The sequence below is a fragment of the Notamacropus eugenii genome, chromosome 1 (assembly GCF_028372415.1).
Source record: "Notamacropus eugenii isolate mMacEug1 chromosome 1, mMacEug1.pri_v2, whole genome shotgun sequence".
Taxonomy (NCBI): domain Eukaryota; kingdom Metazoa; phylum Chordata; class Mammalia; order Diprotodontia; family Macropodidae; genus Notamacropus; species Notamacropus eugenii.
The window spans coordinates 610,319,472-610,337,823 of NC_092872.1; the positions used below are offsets into that span (position 1 = coordinate 610,319,472).

Below are 18,352 nucleotides of genomic sequence, written 5' to 3' on the forward strand. Positions count from 1 at the left end.
CTTCATGTTGCTCTTGGGCTAGGCATTACCCAATTTGAAAAATGAAAAGGAATAACAGTCTTTTACCCTCAAGATTATTATGAAACACTCAGCAATATACACACATATATACATAAATATGCTGACTCTCCCCTATGTTTGAAAACACTGTCAACAACCTATATGCAGAAATTCAAGGTAAGATTAAAATTACAAACTGAGAAGAAGGAATCGTGATTACATCTACTCATAACTTACAGAATCAAAGCTAATCGACATACCAGACAAGAAGTAGAATATATTTTCTATTCCCTCCTAAATATACTTTTCTATCACCTAAAGAAACAGTTTAAAAAGCAAGAGCAGCAGAAAAAAAGTTGAAAAAAACTGGAGTCACACAAACTGTAGTTAAAAAATGACTAAGTTTGCTTGATATATGAATTTGTTGGAAAACCATTTATCAACAGTCTGTTTCTCTCTAGCAGAGTCCCTCAAGCCAAGAGCCATGTCATTCCCCTTTGACTGATTAATTAGCCAATCAGGGGACATTTTTCATTGTGAGGCATGATGGTTTATTTCAGCTAATGTTTGGTCTCTAATGGCGACACATTAAAGCCAACTCGGCTCTTTTAGCCCAGCGGAGTGACCCAAAGGAAAGGAAAGAAGATAAATCAAAAGAGCTCCCTTCAGTTTCCCTTCAGTCCCTAACAAAACCCCTAAGGAACAAATGGCTGGAGTAAAGATTCTCCACCAATGAAGGGGAAAAACAAATAAAAGAAAGCTACAAATACCTTCAAGGTAAGGGGTGTCTTATTCTCTGTTTTTGAATAGCAGTAATTTATCCTCAGTTGATTAACACAGACCACTGATAGAATAGGCGACGAAAAGTCAATATCTAGCTGTTCCTCCTTTTATTAAAAGCCCTGCTCAATAGAAAAATCTCTCTCTGCAATGTTTCTTCTTCATGCGGATTTGAGGAGACCAGAGTATAACAGTCTTAAGAAGCTAAAGATAATTGTCCTTAATACAGCAGTTTTCCATGGTTTTACACCCTCTAAAAGCTTCCGTCCATCTTATGACTGAGGGGTGGGGGTGGAGGTGGAGGTAGGAGGGAAGACATAGGAATCCTTGAACATCCTAGAACACATAAGTTGGAATATCTGAATCAATCTAAGTTTCACACAATTCTCTGGAAGCAGCTCTGCTCCCTGATCACTGAATAAACTGAGTGAATTTATAAGATATAAAAGTGAAGTTGGAGTCAAAGTTGAAGATGAAAGGGACCTTAAAGAAAAATTAAACCCCAGAGACATGAAGTGACTTCACGGAGATTATTAATTTTTCTGGTGATACAGGTTTCAGGGGCTCTGAAAATACTGACATGGACAGAAGTTTGACAGCCTCTTTGATCACCACATTTATGGTAATGACTCAGTTCGTAGACTTTTTTTCAGGCTCTGGAGTCAGGTGACCTGGATTCCAATCTCAACCGTACAATTTACTATTTGTGAGGCTTTGGGGGATGGACTCAACTTGTCTTGTCCTCAGTGTGTCCTCATCTGTAAAGGAGGGAATCGGACTAGATTACTTCTGAGGTCTTCTCCTCACTTTAGGATTATCTAAAAACTTAGCCATGATGCTTTCAAAATTGTGTTGCCTTCAGAAAGAATTTCTTCTGTATGTGTCCTTCACCTGGACCAGCTACTCTTTTTCTTCTTTAGGGATGCTTTTGTTTTCTAATAATAATACAATGGGAACTGAGGGGTTTAAGAGTCCAAAGGAGGTGATGCCCCTGGAACTGGTGAAGATAGCGTGACATAAATGCTGCCTATTCTGTTCCGTCTTTGGGCTGCTTATTGTGCTCCTTTCAGTTTTATTCATCAGAGTTATTGTACAGGTCCCTCTCAGTTGTGTTTCTGACCAAGCTTTAGACAGATTCCCTTCCCTCTCAATGCTCTTATGGCTTTATGTGAAGTTACTGCTCATCATTTTCTGCTAGCCTTCCCTTTTAATGTTTTGAAAATGAGTTTATATTCCAAATGTATCTTCCCCTTGGCTCTCATGTCTTTCTGCTTGGCCAAGGAAAGCAAAAATTTTCTAACTGGAGCAGTTTTGGGCAACTGCTTTTAATTAGCAATATATCTGTAGAAGTGTTTTTTTCATTTAATTTATTTCCCATTTTCCTGTCAATATCTTTTTGAGTAGATCAGACTAAATGGTTATAAATGTGCACAGTAGCTTCTTTTTATTTTTCTAATTTTTATTAAAAATTTTATTTATAAATATGTACATATTTCTAAATAATATTTATTTTCTAATTTTTTTTAATTCACTGATGCTTTTGTTCTTAATTCTAATAAATCAATGGTCAGGAGGCACACAGCAACCTGACTCTGAAATAACTTCAACATCAGTAATGGGCCATTATCTGATAAGAAGTAGTCTAATTTCTTTCTTTTTTTTTTCACCGTGGCTTGATGTTCACCATATCCTATAAGGTCTGATTCTTTTAGAAGAAATTATTACATGATATTCAACCAGGTTAGCTCTGAGTAGTCTAAATGCTTTGGGCATTTTTCATTTCTTAATAATAGTAACAATCTGACATTGACATAGCACTTCAAAGTGTCCAAACCACTTTATATATATTTCCTCATTTGATCCTCATCACAGTCCTCTGTATCATCATGCTCATTTTACAACTAAGGAAACTGAATCTCAAAAGAGGTTAAGGAACTTGTCTATCCACAGTCAGTGTGGTAGAGTGCTGAATTTAGTGTCAGAAAAACCTAGGTTTGAATTCTGTCTCAGACACTTCCTAGCCATAAGACACTAGGCAAAGTGCTTACTCTCTCAGCTTTGGTTTCTCTGAGAGGCCATCTAATCCAACCCTTTCATTTTATAGAAAAAGGCATTTAGGCCCATAAAGGCGAGGTGATTGCTCAGGACGCTACAGTAGGAAGCACCTGACATGGGACTAAAACAGACCAGTACTTCCAGTCAATTCTCTTTCCCCAGTACCCTAAGATAACACTGGCATACGGATGGAATCAGATGAGTTTAGAAGGTGCTTTGCAAATCTAAGAAAGTTATATAAGAAGGCACTGCTATTGTTACTGTCACATGGCCAGGGAGGCTAGGATGTGAACTAAAGCCTGGCTCCCTGCCAACCTCCAAGTCCAATGCTCTTTCAACAACAACGTGACCTATCCTAAACCAGATTTACAAATGTGTCTTTTGATATCCTCCCCCATGACACTTCTGTACTGAAGTCAGTGATTGTTAGTGCAAGTTCACTCAGTTTGGAAGGTTTTGTTGACTTCTTTGTAGAATGTCTCTGCCTCTTCATCTTTTACAGCAGATACTGACACAGCTGTAGTACTGCAAGGTGAGATGGCCCAGTGTCTTATGAATGACTATTCTTATGGCCTCTGGGCACAGGATGAAATCAACTCCACCAATCCTTTATGCTTGAGAGGTACCATGATGAAGCTAATAAGAGTACTAGACTTTGAGTTAAGAAGTCCTGGGCTCAAAATCCACTTCCAACATTAGCTTACTTAGCTGTGTGACAACAAGCAACTTAATTATCCTCTCTGAGTTTCAGTTTCCTCATCTCTAAAAGGAATAATACCTGTAGTAGCTTCTTCACAGGGCTGCGCTGAAGTTCAAAGAGATAATGAATATAAAGCACTTTGAAAATCTAAGTGTTAATATAAATATCAGCCATTATTAGTTTTTGTTATCATTTCTTCTCCAAGGGGAACCTGTGGCTCATCCTTCCTTTAGCTAATTTTCTGGTATCACAAAAATGTCAATATTATATGGTTCAGTGTTTCTGTATCAACTCAATCATTAGACAAAGATATAATCTACAGTATCCAAGAGTTAAATGAATGGCAGTTAAAAAACATTTATTAAGGACCCTTTATGTGCTATGCTAAGCACTGGGGATACAAAGAAAAGCAAAAGATAGCTTACAACCTAACAGGGGAGACAATGTACAAACAACTATGTACCCAAAAAAGCTGTATATAAGGAAATAATAAAGAGGCAAGGCATTAGAATTAAGCGAGGCTGGGAAGGACTTCCTGTGGAAGGTGAGATTTAGGCTGGGACTTGAAAGAAACCAGAGAAGTTAAGAGGCAGGTGAGAAGGGAAGTCATTCCAGGCATGAGGCACAGCCAGTGAAAATGTCCAGAGTCAGGAGAGGGAGTATCTTGTGCAAGGAGCAGTAAGGAGATGAGTGTCCCTGGATTGAAGAGTACTCGGTGGGGTAGGGGAACATGTAAGGTGTAAGGTCAGAAGAGGTGTTAGGCTGTGACAGAAGATTTTGTATTTGATCCTCGAGGTGACAGAGAGCCACTGGAGTTTGCTGAGTCAGGGAGGATTATATGATTAGATATGTGTGTGGACAATGAAACTGTGATTCTTAGCGTCTTCTGCTACTATCCCTGTAGAAATAAAAGGGAGCTGCCAAGGACTGAAGGTCATTTAAAATTTATTCTTTGTTTGGCTACCCATAAAGAATTCATCACCTAACCCACTGTTGGTAATAAGCCCTTCCTTATTTGATGAGCTGGTTAGCAGTTACAACCTCAAGAATTACACATGAAGCCTTTGAAATCTGGTGAAGCCTGAGGTGGAACTCTTCTATAGAATGCCCCCAAAGTTAACCTCTATATCAATCTAAGACAGATGTAGGACTTTGATGGAGATTTTATCATGTAAGCCTTAAGCAAACTTACACACACACACACACACACGCACACACACACACACACACTTCAAATTCAGTATGAAAGAAACAGTAATCTTTGATTTAGGGACATTTATAGTCAAGCAAAAAAAAGTTTTTTTCTTAGCAACAAACTCAAGGTTCACTGGCATAATTTCATTTTGTATTGGTCATGGAAAATGAATTACTTCCAAATATTCCAGGAGAAGTCAACTAACAAAAGGCAAGAAGACAAGAAATTTTGCCTTAAAGATTGCTTTCTAATTTGAGAGAGAGTCTAAAATGAGAAAAGAATTAAGAGTAACAGATGAATTAGCACACACTTCAAAGTAAGTTATAGCTATAGAGCTGGTAGTTTGGGGGCTGAAGAAATGACCTACTTAGGAGATTCACTTCCAGAATTCAGGGAAAGGGATTATTAAATGGATATACCGAGGGATGGCAAGAAACATTCGCAGAGCTCATATTTAACAATACTAAGTGTTGCAGAAAAAACACCTTTTCTTGGTCAGGAACTGGTACAAGAAGCATGCTGTTTAGTAAGTGAGACTGTTGGTAACTCATTTGCAATCTTCGGTCTAGTTTAGGAGCATTTTCTCCAGTGATAAGGCTGGATCAGGAAACACAGCTGGATAGAGGAAGGAAATTGGGGGGAAGAGGGGGGAGAAGGAGAGAAAGAGGGAAAAAAAACCAGTGAGGTTTTCAGGAAGTTCAACCAGATAGGAACTAGTGGAATTTGTTTTTCAGTCACTCTACTTCCAAGTTACAAAGCAAGTGAGAAAAGATACATACACAGAAAAATGAAATACCCTCCTAGCAGGCACAGGACAGTTGAGATACCTGCCGCAGGTCTCAGGAGACTCCAGTAATTTCAATTCAATATTTTCGATCATTTCTTTGTCTCTCTGAGAAAGTGCAAACATTTCCAATTCAGGATCACTCCTATTCCTAAGTCACTGTTTTCCAATTAATATAAAGCACAGAGGGTGAGAAAAGGAATAAGGGAGCTAGAAATGGATACCACCAGTATTTAAATGGAATGGTTAACTGAAAAATTTTTAATGCATATAAATACTAATTCTCAAACAAGTACCTGCCAGCAACTAAATGAAATTAGGGTAAAAGTGGATCCATGACTGTCCCTTTTACTGATAAGATCTTGAGGAAACCTGAAAGGGTATATGATGACAGGAAGTACAACTTATATGTAAAGGAGTTCATTGTACTTTAACTTGGCATAGCAGCAAATAGAGTACAGATTGAACAAGGCTACTTTGGAATGAAATTCCACACCCATATTTCTGAAAAAAATCATTACAAAATCAGGTAGATTTAAAATAATCAGTAAGAATAGGAAACATCATCAGCAAGAGAAGGTTATAAAAGACAGGCCTGAAGTCACAAAACAGTATACCTTCTATAACACTAGCAACAATTTTAAAGAAAAACTATGCAAATGTAAATTTCCTAACAATGATTTATCCAGCCCTATTGCTCATGACTCTCTCTCCAACATACTCCATGCTCTAGACAAACAGGACTACTTATCATCCCCAGTACAGGTGCTCTATTTGTGTGACTGAGCATGATATTACCTATGTCTGAAATTCCCCAATACCATCTCTACCTATTGGAATCATATATATTCTTCAAGAATCCATCTCTAATGCTAATGTCTTCCCTGATCCATCTTGTTAGAAATTAGTTTTCCTTCCTTGAGATACTGAGTAATACTTCAGCTACACCCATCTATGCATTACTTATTTGTAGAAGATGTGTCATATTATCCCCACCAGACTGTAAACTTCACAAGAGCAGAGCATTTCTTCTTCATCTTTTTAAATCCATCAGCATCTAACATAGTACTATGAATGTAGAAAATTCTTACTAAATCTTTGTCAAATTCCTAAGAATGGCTAGATTAATTATTCACCTCAATTGAGAGGACAGGACTCTACAGACAACCAATGACTGAGTTTCCCTATTAAAGCTCTACTTCTCATAAAATAGGAGCCATGAATGTACCGTTCATTTTTTTTGCAGAGGCCTATAAAGATATGTACCTATTGTGACTGTACAAATTCTATTATTTAAATATGCTTTTCTTTTGGGTCCTTATCAGATGCACATAAAAGGGGGAATGTATATGAATGACTGAGGGAAGGAAGTAGTCCACAAAGCACTGATCAATACTGCTTTAAGATGAATAGGAATTACCATGTAAAATATCAAATGTCACTTCAAATCTGAGAAATTCCTTGGCAGCAATGAATATATCTAATAACTACAGTGAATTTGGTATAGAAACTTTCACAAAGCACTCCCCAAAAGTTTTATTATTGATTATAATGAAGCCTCATTAAAAATTCATTTTTATATTCTCTCCAAACCTTTAGTAGAGTTGCTTCCAAAAAATTAAACTGACTTTTATACCACTTCTCCTAACCACTGCACACCCTCTGGTGGAGATGATAGGAAATTATATGGTCAAAGGGAAAATGAGGAAGAGAAAAGAAAGGAATAAGTGTTTTTCAGAAACTTGATAATCAGTAAGTATTAGCTGAATGGTATCAAAGAATGTCAGCATTAAGTCGAGACCTGATAGCAAAAAATGACTTCTAGAGCCTCAAAAAACTAATATAAATTAGAAAGGGAACAAATGAAGGACAGTGACTTGTCTAAGATCAGAATTTTGTCATAAAGTTGGGAGCAACTTATGCCTAATTTTCTTGTTTTCTGGATCTACTATAATATAATGTTCTTTCTGTAGGAGCATGTCAATTATCTTATCTCTGCATATTGGAGAACAATTACAAATGCTAACTCTATCCATATCTTTAATATTCAGATTTACAGGGAAGCAGAAAATAAGCTCTTCATACTGACACAACTGTTCCAGTACCAGCCTCTCAGTATAATCTTGTAGTCCAGAAGTTCAGGGTCTAAAACTAATTCAACAGGATATATTTCCAGTTCCAACACAGTTTAATTCTGGGAATTAGTTTAAGAAAGATGCTTAATGTACTGAGACACATGTCACCTGTCAGCAAAGAGCTGCATTTTACCATGAAGATATGAGGAGGCACAATTTGAAGATTTATCTCAAAGAAAGCTGCTCCAGACTATCTAAAAATAGCATAATCACAGTGTCTCAAGACTTGGAAGAGACCTCAGAGGCCATTTAATCCAACCTATACCTAAATACTTGCTAAGTGATCATTCAGTCCTTACTTAAAAATCTCTTATAAAAGGCACAACTATAGGATAAAATAACTTTTGGATAGCTCTAATTTTTAGGAAGTATTCTCTTACATCAAGCCTACATGTGCCTATGAAACTCCCTAGTTCTTCCCTCTGGGGATAAGAAGATAATTTCTAATACCTCTTCCATATGATAACCTTTGAAGACTTGAATGGAGCTATATCATCTTCTCCATCACACCTCCCCAACTCCAATTTTCTTTGGGCTAAAAATTTCCTTGTTCCTTTAACCTAACACAGCATGATCTAGATGCCCCTCTCTATCCTGATTGTCTATCTCTGGACATTCTTTAATTTATCAATATCCCTACTAAAATGTGGGGCCTAAACTTGAAAAAAATACTCCAGAAGTTGTCTGACTAGGACAAAGTACAAGAGGTCAATCACTTCTCTGGTGCTGGTTGATATGTATCTCTTAATGTAGCCCAACATTTTATTAGCTTTTTTAGCTTATTCATCCAAATTAAGCTGGTGATCCACAAAAATCCCCAGATATTTTTCTGGATGAACTGCCTTCTCCATTTTATACTTGTATAGTTGATCTTTTGAACCCAAATATAAAACTTCACACCTATTAAATCTTATCTTTGATTTCAATGGAAAGCACTCTCTCCGAAGTAACCAATAATCTGATTGCCAAATAAACTCTCAAACAGTTCTTATACTTCTTGACCTCTCTGCTGTATTTGATACTGTTAGCTATGCCATCTTTGGGATACTCTCTCTGCCATGGGTTCACATGGCACTGCTTTCTCCAAGTTCTCTTATCTCTCTGACTGTGCCCTTCTGAGTCTCCCATGCTGGATCACTAACCATATCCTACTGCCCAACTCTGAGCATTTCCCAAGGCTCTGTCCTCTTATCTCTATAATCTCTTTTGGGAAAGCTTACCAGCTCCATGCCAGATATTCAACCAGTATTGCTAAGCAGATGGCTCCTCAATCAATGTATCAAGCCCAAATCCTGAGAATCTAGTTTTCATCGTAAGCTCTCATCACTTTTTGCTTGAACTATTCCAATAGCATTCTAATTGGTCTCCCTGCCTGAAGACCCTCCAATCATTCCTTTTCACAGATGCCAAAGTGGATTTTCCTTAAGTTTGGTTCGGAACATACCTCTCTCCTACTCCATAAACTCCAGAGGCTCCCTACAATCTTTCTTATCTCACTATATATTAATACTCTGTACAGACTCTGTGATCTTGCCAGAATGGCTTTCCCTCTGTTTGTCACGCACGGCACTCCTCCTGTCTCTATGCTTTTGCAATGGAATTCCCCAATGCCTGAAATATACTCCTCACTTCTGCCTTACAGAATCTGTCACTTCCTTCAGGATGCAGATCGAGCACCAACTTCCACATGAAATTTTCTCTGATCTTCCTCATCCTTTATCTGCCAATGTCCTCCTTCCTTAATCACCTTGTAATTTATCTGGAGTGTTTTATTTCTTTAACTACCTTTTATTTACTTTGTCTTTGTTCTGGATATTTATGTTCCTTAATAGAATGTGGGTTCTTGAAGGCAAGGATGTTTTCATTTGTTGTCTGTTTCCACAGCCCCTAACACAATGCCCATACATAGTCACTGATTAAAAATACTTATTAGTTCATTGTCCTGCATCACAAATAGCCTGTTGGATACCACCAAACAGATGTTCCATAGGTGTCTCAAACTCAAAATGTTCAAAACTATACCCATACTTCTCCCATGAACCTACCTTTTCTCAAAACCTGCCTAGGGTGGGGGAGGGGGGGGGGGGAGGGGAGGGCGGAGCCAAGATGGCAGAGTAGAAAGATGCACATTATTAGCTCTTCTCCCACAGCCCATAAAATACCTGTAAAGAAAGACTCTCAACAAATTCCAGAGCAGCAGAAGCCACAGAACAACAGAGTGGAGGAAAATTCCAGCCCAGGGGAAACGTCTGTCGTACTAGATGTGGAGCGGAGCCCAGCCCAGCCTTGGCAGCGGGGCCCTGGGAGGAGGATGAAAGCAGGCGTCAGGGGCAGAATCCCCAGTTGCAATGTTCGCAGATCCCTCAACCCACTGGCGCCAAAGGTCAGTGAGAGGGTTTTTTCAGCTGGCAGAGAAGGGAGAGGGCCTTCCCATAGCTCTGGCCTCAGGCTGCAGCCTACAGAGGTCACAGAGGTCCCATTGGGCAGGCTGCTGCAGCTTCCACAGCAGCCCGCATCCATTGTTGGATCCTAAAACCCCTGGGGGCACTGAGCAGCTGATTCTTACCTCAGGCCTGTGTGGCAGCCCTGCCCCCACCTAATACTCCTGAGGGATTTGAGCAGCAGTCTTTATCTCACACTGAATGGTTGCCCTGCCCCTGCAGCTTATCTGAATCTCAGCCCACAGGGCTGGCTTGGCTGAACTGGAAGCCAGGTGGTTGTGAAGACAAAACTCTATTACTCAGATTCTGGGCACAAAAATTGCTGCTTGCTCCCAGACCAGTGTACACGCTTGATGGTACTACCTTGGAGGAACTGAGATCTCACAGACCCCCAGACTATATCCTACTCTTGACAAAGGACCTAAAAGTCAAGTAACTAGTTGGGAAAATGCCCAAAAAAGGGGGAAAAAAAATAAGACTACAGAAAGTTACTTTCTTGGTGAACAGATATCTTCTCCCATCCTTTTTGATGAGGAAGAACAATGCTTACCATCAGGGAGACATAAAAGTCAAGGCTTCTGTATCCCAAACATCCAAAATAAATATTCAATGGGCTCAGGCCATGGAAGAGCTCAAAAAAGATTCTGAAAATCAAGTTAGAGAGGTGGAAGAAAAACTGGGAAGAGAAATGAGAGAGATGCAAAAGAAGCATGAAAAGCAGGCCAACACCTTGCTAAAGGAGACCCCAAAAAATGCTGAAGAAAATAACATCTTGAAAAATAGGCTAACTCAATTGGCAAAAGAGGTTCAAAAAGCCAATGAGGAGAAGAATGCTTTCAAAAGCAGAATTAGCCAAATGGAAAAGGAGGTTCAAAAGCTCACTGAAAAAAATAGTTCTTTAAAAATTAGAATGGAGCAGATGGAGGCTAATGACTTTATGAGAAACCAAGAAATCACAAAACAAAATCAAAAGAATGAAAAAATGGAAGATAATGTGAAATATCTCATTGGAAAAACAAATGACCTGGAAAATAGATGCAGGAGAGACAATTTAAAAATTATGGGCCTACCTGAAAGCCAGGATCAAAAAAAGAGCCTTGACATCATCTTTCATGAAATTATCAAGGAAAACTGCCCTGAGATTCTAGAACCAGAGGGCAAAATAAGTATTCACGGAATCCACTGATCACTGCCTGAAAGAGATCCAAAAAGAGAAACTCCTAGGAACATTGTGGCCAAATTCCAGAGTTCCCTGGTCAAGAAGAAAATATTGCAAGCAGCTAGAAAGAAACAATTTAAGTATTATGGAAATACAATCAGGATAACACAAGATCTGGCAGTTTCTACATTAAGGAATCAAAGGGCGTGGAACGATATTCCAGAAGTCAAAGGAACTAGGACTAAAACCAAGAATCATCTACCCAGCAAAACTGAGTATAATACTTCAGGAGAAAAAATGGTCTTTCAATGAAATAGAAGACTTTCAAGCATTCTTGATGAAAAGACCAGAGCTGAAAAGAAAATTTGACCTTCAAACACAAGAATCAAGAGAAGCATGAAAAGGTAAACAGCAAGGGGAAATCATAAGGGACTTACTAAAGTTGAACTGTTTACATTCCTACATGGAAAGACAATATTTGTAACTCTTGAAACGTTTTTCAGTTATCTGGGTAGTTGGTGGGATTACACACACACACACACACACACACACACACACACACACACACACACAGAAAGAGAAAGAGAGAGAGAGAGACAGAGACAGAGAGCACAGGGTGAGTTGAATAGGATGGGTTCATATCTTAAAAAAATGAAATTAAGGGGTGAGAGAGAAATATATTGGGAGTAGAAAGGGAGAAATGGAATGGGGCAAATTATCTCTCATAAAAGAGGCAAGTAAAAGACTTTTCAGTGGAAGGAAAAAGGGGGGAGGTGAGAGAAAAAACATGAAGCTTACTCTCATCACATTCGACTAAAGGAAGGAATAAAATGCACACTCATTTTGGTATGAAAACCTATCTTACAATACAGGAAAGTGGGGGAGAAGGGGATAAGCAGGGTGGGGGGGATGATGGAAGGGAGGGCAATGGGAGGAGGGAGCAATTAGAAGTCAACACTCTTGGGGAGGGACAAGGTCAAAAGAAAGAATAGAAGAAATGGGGGGCAGGATAGGATGGAGGGAAATATAGTTAGTCTTACACAACACGACTATTATGGAAGTCATTTGCAAAACTACACAGATATGCCCTATATTGAATTGCTTGCCTTCCCAATGGAGATGGGTGGGGAGGGAGGGAGGAAGAGAAGTTGGAACTCAAAGTTTTAGGAACAACTGTTGAGTATTGTTCTTGCATACAACTAGGAAATAAGAAATACAGGTAATGGGGTATAGAAATTTATCTTGCCCTACAGGACAAAAGAGAAGATGGGGATAAGGGAAGGGAGGGATGTTAGAAGGGAAGGCAGACTGGAGATGGGGCAATTAGAATGCTAGGTGTTTTGGGGGCAGGGAAGAAATGGGGTGAAAATTTGAAACTCAAAATTTTGTGGAAATGAATGCTGAAAACTTAAATAAATAAATTTAAAAAACAAACATAAAAAAAACCTGCCTATCATTTTTGAGGATACCAACATCCTTTAAGTCATCAAGGTTCATAACATCAAACTTCTCCACTTTTCTCCCTCTCTCTTGTGACTGATCATCTTGTCAAGTCATGTTGATTTTACTTCCTAAACACTTATCACACTTGTGTTTTCTTCACTTGGACTGCCATCACCTTAGATCAGGTTATTATCCTATCTCACCTGGACAAGTAGAACAGCCTCCTATTAGTCTTCTTCCTTATACCCTTCCTCCTCTCCCTTCTCAAACTCGGTAAATCACAAGTGTGACTCTCATTCAAGACATTTTAGTGGCTCTTTCCAAAATGAGCAATTACTCCATTTAAATCTACCTATCAACAGGACTTGTTAGAGGATGTCTCTCCATCCATCTTCTCTCTTGTCCAAAAGAAAATACAACAGAATGTCAAATGCTTTGCCAAAATCTAAATAAACTACAGATATAGTGAAACTCTGATTACTAGTCTAGTAATCCTAGATTAAGTCTAAAAAAAGAAATGGGGTTAGTCTCACCTGATCTGTTCTCTATATAGCTATACAGGCTCTTTCTTGGTGATTACCATTTCTTTCTCTAGCTACTTACTAAACATTCATTTAATTATACGTTCTAAAATTTTGCTAAGAATCAGTCAAGTTCACTGACCCATAGATTGTAGATTTCACCATCTTTTCTTTTTTGAAATTCAAGACTCTTCCCTTTTCAATCTTATAGTACCTCTTCCATTTTCCAGTCTTTCAAAGATCACAAATAGTTGCTTAACAATCACATTCACCAGTTCTTTCAGTATTTTGGACTGAAGTTCACATAAGCCTTGAGTCTTGAACTCAAAAAGGACAGCTAGCTGCTCTCTATTTATCATTATACTTCAATCAATTCCTTAGTTAGAGGGTTTTTATTCTGTCATTCCAAAGATCACCCTCTTTGCCAGAGAAAGTAGAAACTAAATAAGTACAACATGAATACCAATGAATACAAAACAGACAAAATGAGAAGAGAGCATTAACAGGTGGGGGGGGGGGGGAGGAAAAGAGGAGAGGGAAAGGGAAAGGAAACTCAAGAAATGTCTGTACAAGAAGCACCAGGACTATCCCTGGAAAAAAGTTAGTGATTCCAGAATTCTAGAAGTGAGGAGACATTGCATTCCAGACATAAGAAACTAATTGTGAAAAAGGATAGAGGAAGAAGATGGGATGGTGTGTATGGGAAAGAGCCAGCAGGAGAGTGGGATTAAACAGAGAGGGCAAGGGGGTAAAGAATATGAAGTGAGACTGGGATGGTAGGTGGGCCTTAAATACCAGCCTAAGATTTTATATTTTATCCTAGAGATAATAGGAAGTCACAGAAGATTTTTGAGCAGGAGGTGTGGGGGAGGGGAGGATGGGGTATGTGTGTGAGATAAATGATCAAATCTGTGACTATCAATTTGGCAGCAGTGCGTGGAGGAGTATGGAACACCAAGGGAAGTGACTAGAGAAAAGGAGAGTAATGGGGAGGCTACTGCAACAGTCCAGGAGATGCATGATAATGGCCAAAGTGAAGAGAAGGGGAAGATGTGAGGAATGTAGAGGCAGAACTGACAACACTTGGCAACCTAATGAATATAAGGGTTGGGGGAAACCAAAGATTCAAGGAGGTCCCCAAGGTTGCTAACCTCAGTGACCAGTAGGCTAGCAAGCATCATCAACAGAAATGGGGACATTTAGAAATGTCCTGGGTGGAAATCTGAGTTCAGTTGAGGCACATACTGAATTTGAAATGCCTAAGAGACACCCAGAAAGTAAACTCTAACAGTCAGTTGGCAATAAAGGACTAAAGGTGAGAAGAGAGAAATTGTTTCTTTCTTCCTACTGAGAATCATGCCTAGAACAAAAGCTCCTCCTGTTCGTTTCTCCATCTTTTGTCGGATTACATTTTTATTAAAGGCTGATCCAAAGGCTGTCCAGATGATTTAAGTCCCCTACCACTAAGATAACATGCCTCAATGACAGGTTTATAATCTGTTTCATAGATGCCAATTTCTTCTTTCTGTTCAGGTGTTCTAAACTACTCTGGTGTCAACATGGCTTCCAGTTCTGACTCCAGTGACCTTCATGCAAATGTTTTCACTATGCAAGCCTCTTCAAGCATGGACTTTCTTCACCTTAAGTATAACTTCTTAATGTACAATATTATGTTGTTCCTTCCCCTGGCTTTTATGTGTCTTGTTCCTTTTGAATGAGGTACAACATCCCACTGCTATATTCTAGTCATGGGTCCTAAACCACCAAATTTCAGTGACAGAATGTCCAATTTGCTTCCTTGAAACAGGAGCTCTAATTCATCTTGCTTGTTACCCATACTTTGTGCATCTGTTTATAGATGAGGCCACAGGATTTATTATTAGATACATTTCTGAATTCCATTTTATGTGAGTTTCTGGGAAGATACAGTGAAGGATTGTCTATATTTTAGATCTTCTCTCACTGTTCTTTTTGCATGGTATCTACTCTCTAATGATATCTAAACTGGTGGCTATCTGTAGTTTTCTACCTAGATTCCTTCCCAATCTTTCAGCTTAAAGTCCTTCAGATTATACTTGCAATACTTCAGGGAAACACATTCTTGAATTCTTGTTAGGCATACGATTCTCCTGACCAGAAGTTTTTCCTTTTTCCATTTTACACTGTGGTTCAGAAATTCAAATTTTGTTCTTGGACAGCACCTTTATAATCACCATGTGCCTTTTTTTTGAAGCATCTGCCTCCAGCTAGCAGTGATGATTAAAATATGAACATATTCATCTGAAGTCTTTGCTTTCTTGTCCAAGACTTTATAGATTACTTCTGCAATTATCATATTTGCCCAAGTGAATTACCAGAAGTGGGTAACAGCATCAAGTTTGACAAGTCTTGGGAGGTTCTTGGTCAAGTCCTGAATCTATGCCATGGGAAGGGATCAAATCTCTATTATTATTATCAGGTCAACAAATACCTGTGCTTTAGCATCTCTCAGTATGGAGATGTGGTTTTCAAAATACTGCATTTCTTTATATAGTATCCAATAAGCTTAATTAATTTCAGCGTGCCATGTTAACACATTTGAAAAGCAGAAATACAATCAGAGGCTGTGAAATTAAGCAGCAAGTAGCTAAACATGAAAGAAGAGTTTTAGCCAAGGAAACATATGCAATCCACTTTCAAGGCTTCTTAAAAACCAGATGTAGATGATATAGTCAATAACAAAAGCAACCTTAAATACAGAAGCACCCACAGGTGTTGCTGTTTCAACATCCTAGACTCCCACAGTTTCTGAAATTCTTAAGACATGAAATCATCTGACTGCTAGCAGTAAACTCTACCTTGGCAATGTAATGTCAATTCAGGCCTATATCCACTATCATTACAATGAATAATGTGCAGGAAAGCTTGGAAGGATTTCAATGTTGTTATGAGAGGTCAAGGGAATATAAAAGCCAAGCCATATCCTTTCCAACAGGGAATAGGAGCCAAAAGAGTTTATTTCAAATTAATCTGTTTAAAAGACCCACTTCCCTTGGCTGTAAGGTCTTGCTATAACTAATACCAAAAGGTTTACTAAGAACAATTATCTTGGGGGACTTTAATTTAAAGAAGCTAAATATATAGATGATTCCAACTTACACAAAATAAACTACATAGTGGCTTTGCTTTCAAAAGAATTCTTTGTTTTACAGAAGGATTTTCTTGTAGGATTTCTTTAAACATGGTTAGATTTATAGAAATTCAATTTATATATTATTTCTCAGAAACATATCCACTGCCTAAAGCAAGATAAAGTGAAGGACTGCCTATAGCTTAGATCTTTTATCATTTTTATGAACACTGCCTACTGTCAATATGATAGCATTGTTTCAATGCTCCCAATGCACTGGTTTCTGGAATAAACAAATAGCAGCAAGGCAATACGTAATCAAGTACTAACTGGTGCAGTATAGATAATAAATGCTGTAGGAATCAGAAAAGAAAGATGAATGTGTGCCAGGGTGGTTGAGAATGACTTCATGGCAAGAATCATAACATTTTAAAGTTGCATAAAAAGTGGGCTTTAATGCAGATTTTTAAGAACAGGAAGAATCTGGAAGATGAGAGGGCATCTTAAGACAACGAGAAAATATAACTTTGCAGCCCCAAGGTAAACGTCCTGTTCTAAGGATGCTCAGACGTCCAAAGACGACCATTTCACAACTATGCACATAAATAGGGATAGCTCATCTTACTAGTACTTGGCAAGCTAGCTAGATAAAATGAACTGAATCTGTGGGCTTCTCTTTACTCTATTAATTTGTCCCAGTGATTCAGATACCATTAATACTTTGTTGAAGAGCATTTTTTTCCTAATGAGGATCACTGATACCCAGAAAAAAAAATGGCCATAAACAAATAAAAAGTAACAGTAGGGATTTTTCCTTAAAGAAATATTACACCAATCAACTAATTTTTCAGTTAGGGAACATAAACCAAAATTAATAAATGCAATAAATAAAACAGTCTTGTTTCACATATATTTAAGTAAAAGACTGAGACAGGGAGGAGTTGAGGAGAATGCAAAGAGGAAAGAAGGAGTAATAGTAGTGGGAAAGAAAGACACTTAAGAAAGAATTAAGAAAGGAGAGGGTAGTTATGAGGAAAGAAACAATTCTGCCCTAGTCAAACTCTGTCTCTGTCATACTCATCACTTGCACTGATATTCAGTCAATTCTCATCACTTTTGAAGCTACAATTGGCCTTTTGTTTCTTACTGTCTAAACCCTTCCCAAGACCCTCCTTCCTTCCTTCAAGAACGTTCCCTTGTATCAAACACAACAACAATTGACAGAGATTATGTTAGAGAGTGTACACAATTGAGGAATGTCACTGATCCTTGGAAACCAAGATTGGAAGTAGTGTGGCAAAGAAGATTGTGCTTGGAGTTCAGAAAATCTAGATTTGAATCTTGCCTTAAATACTTTAAGCTGTGAGATTAGGCAAATCACTTTACCTCTATGAGCCTTAGTTTCTTCCCAAGATAATATGAGGATCAAATGAAATAATATATGTAAAAGTGCTCTGCAAACTTGTTATTATTTGATCTATTTCTAATTTTTTTTAGCATTGTTTTCATTTACATAATCATTGTGCATCCATCTTCTGGGTTTGCTTTCCTTGCCTCCCATCAATTCACATTCATTACTTCTTATGGAATAATATATTCTATTGCATTAACATATTATAATTTGCTTATCCATCCCTCAATCAAGAAGTACCCACTTTGCTTCCAGTTTTTTATTGCTACAAAAGTGCTGCTATGAATATTTCTTCTAACATCCTAACTTTCTTAACTTTTCTTTCTGTCATCAAGTATATGCCTAATAGTGAAATCACCTGGTCAAAAGATATGAACACTTCAGTAGCTTCTCTTGCATAATTTAAAATTATTGCCCAGAACAGTATGAGCAATTTGCTGATCTACCATCAGTGTGGTAATGTGTCTGACTTCCCAACACCTCTCCAACACTGACTAGTTCCATTTTTTATCATCTTTGACAATATAATGGATATGAGGTAAAAGCTTACAATTGTTTTAATTTGAATTTATTTCTCGTAGTAATAGTAATCTTAAGCACATTTTCCTAGGGTTGCTAA

At 38.1% G+C, this 18,352-nt stretch overlaps 1 protein-coding gene and 1 long non-coding RNA gene across 4 annotated transcripts in view; one reads left to right on the top strand and one right to left on the bottom strand.

The window, feature by feature from the left end:
- LOC140520703 (uncharacterized) overlaps positions 1-18,352 on the top strand; it is a 122,850-nt gene that overhangs the window by 95,829 nt on the left and 8,669 nt on the right. For 2 of the 3 annotated variants that reach the window (XR_011972612.1, XR_011972610.1), the window contains exon 4: positions 14,747-14,858. This is a non-coding gene — a long non-coding RNA (uncharacterized lncRNA). Of the gene's footprint in view, positions 1-501; positions 778-14,746; positions 14,859-18,352 lie in introns of those variants that run through there. The other variant, XR_011972611.1, reaches the window with a different exon arrangement.
- The window catches only part of PINX1 (PIN2 (TERF1) interacting telomerase inhibitor 1), a 119,596-nt gene that overhangs the window by 64,307 nt on the left and 36,937 nt on the right, over positions 1-18,352 (bottom strand). The window lies entirely within an intron of this gene.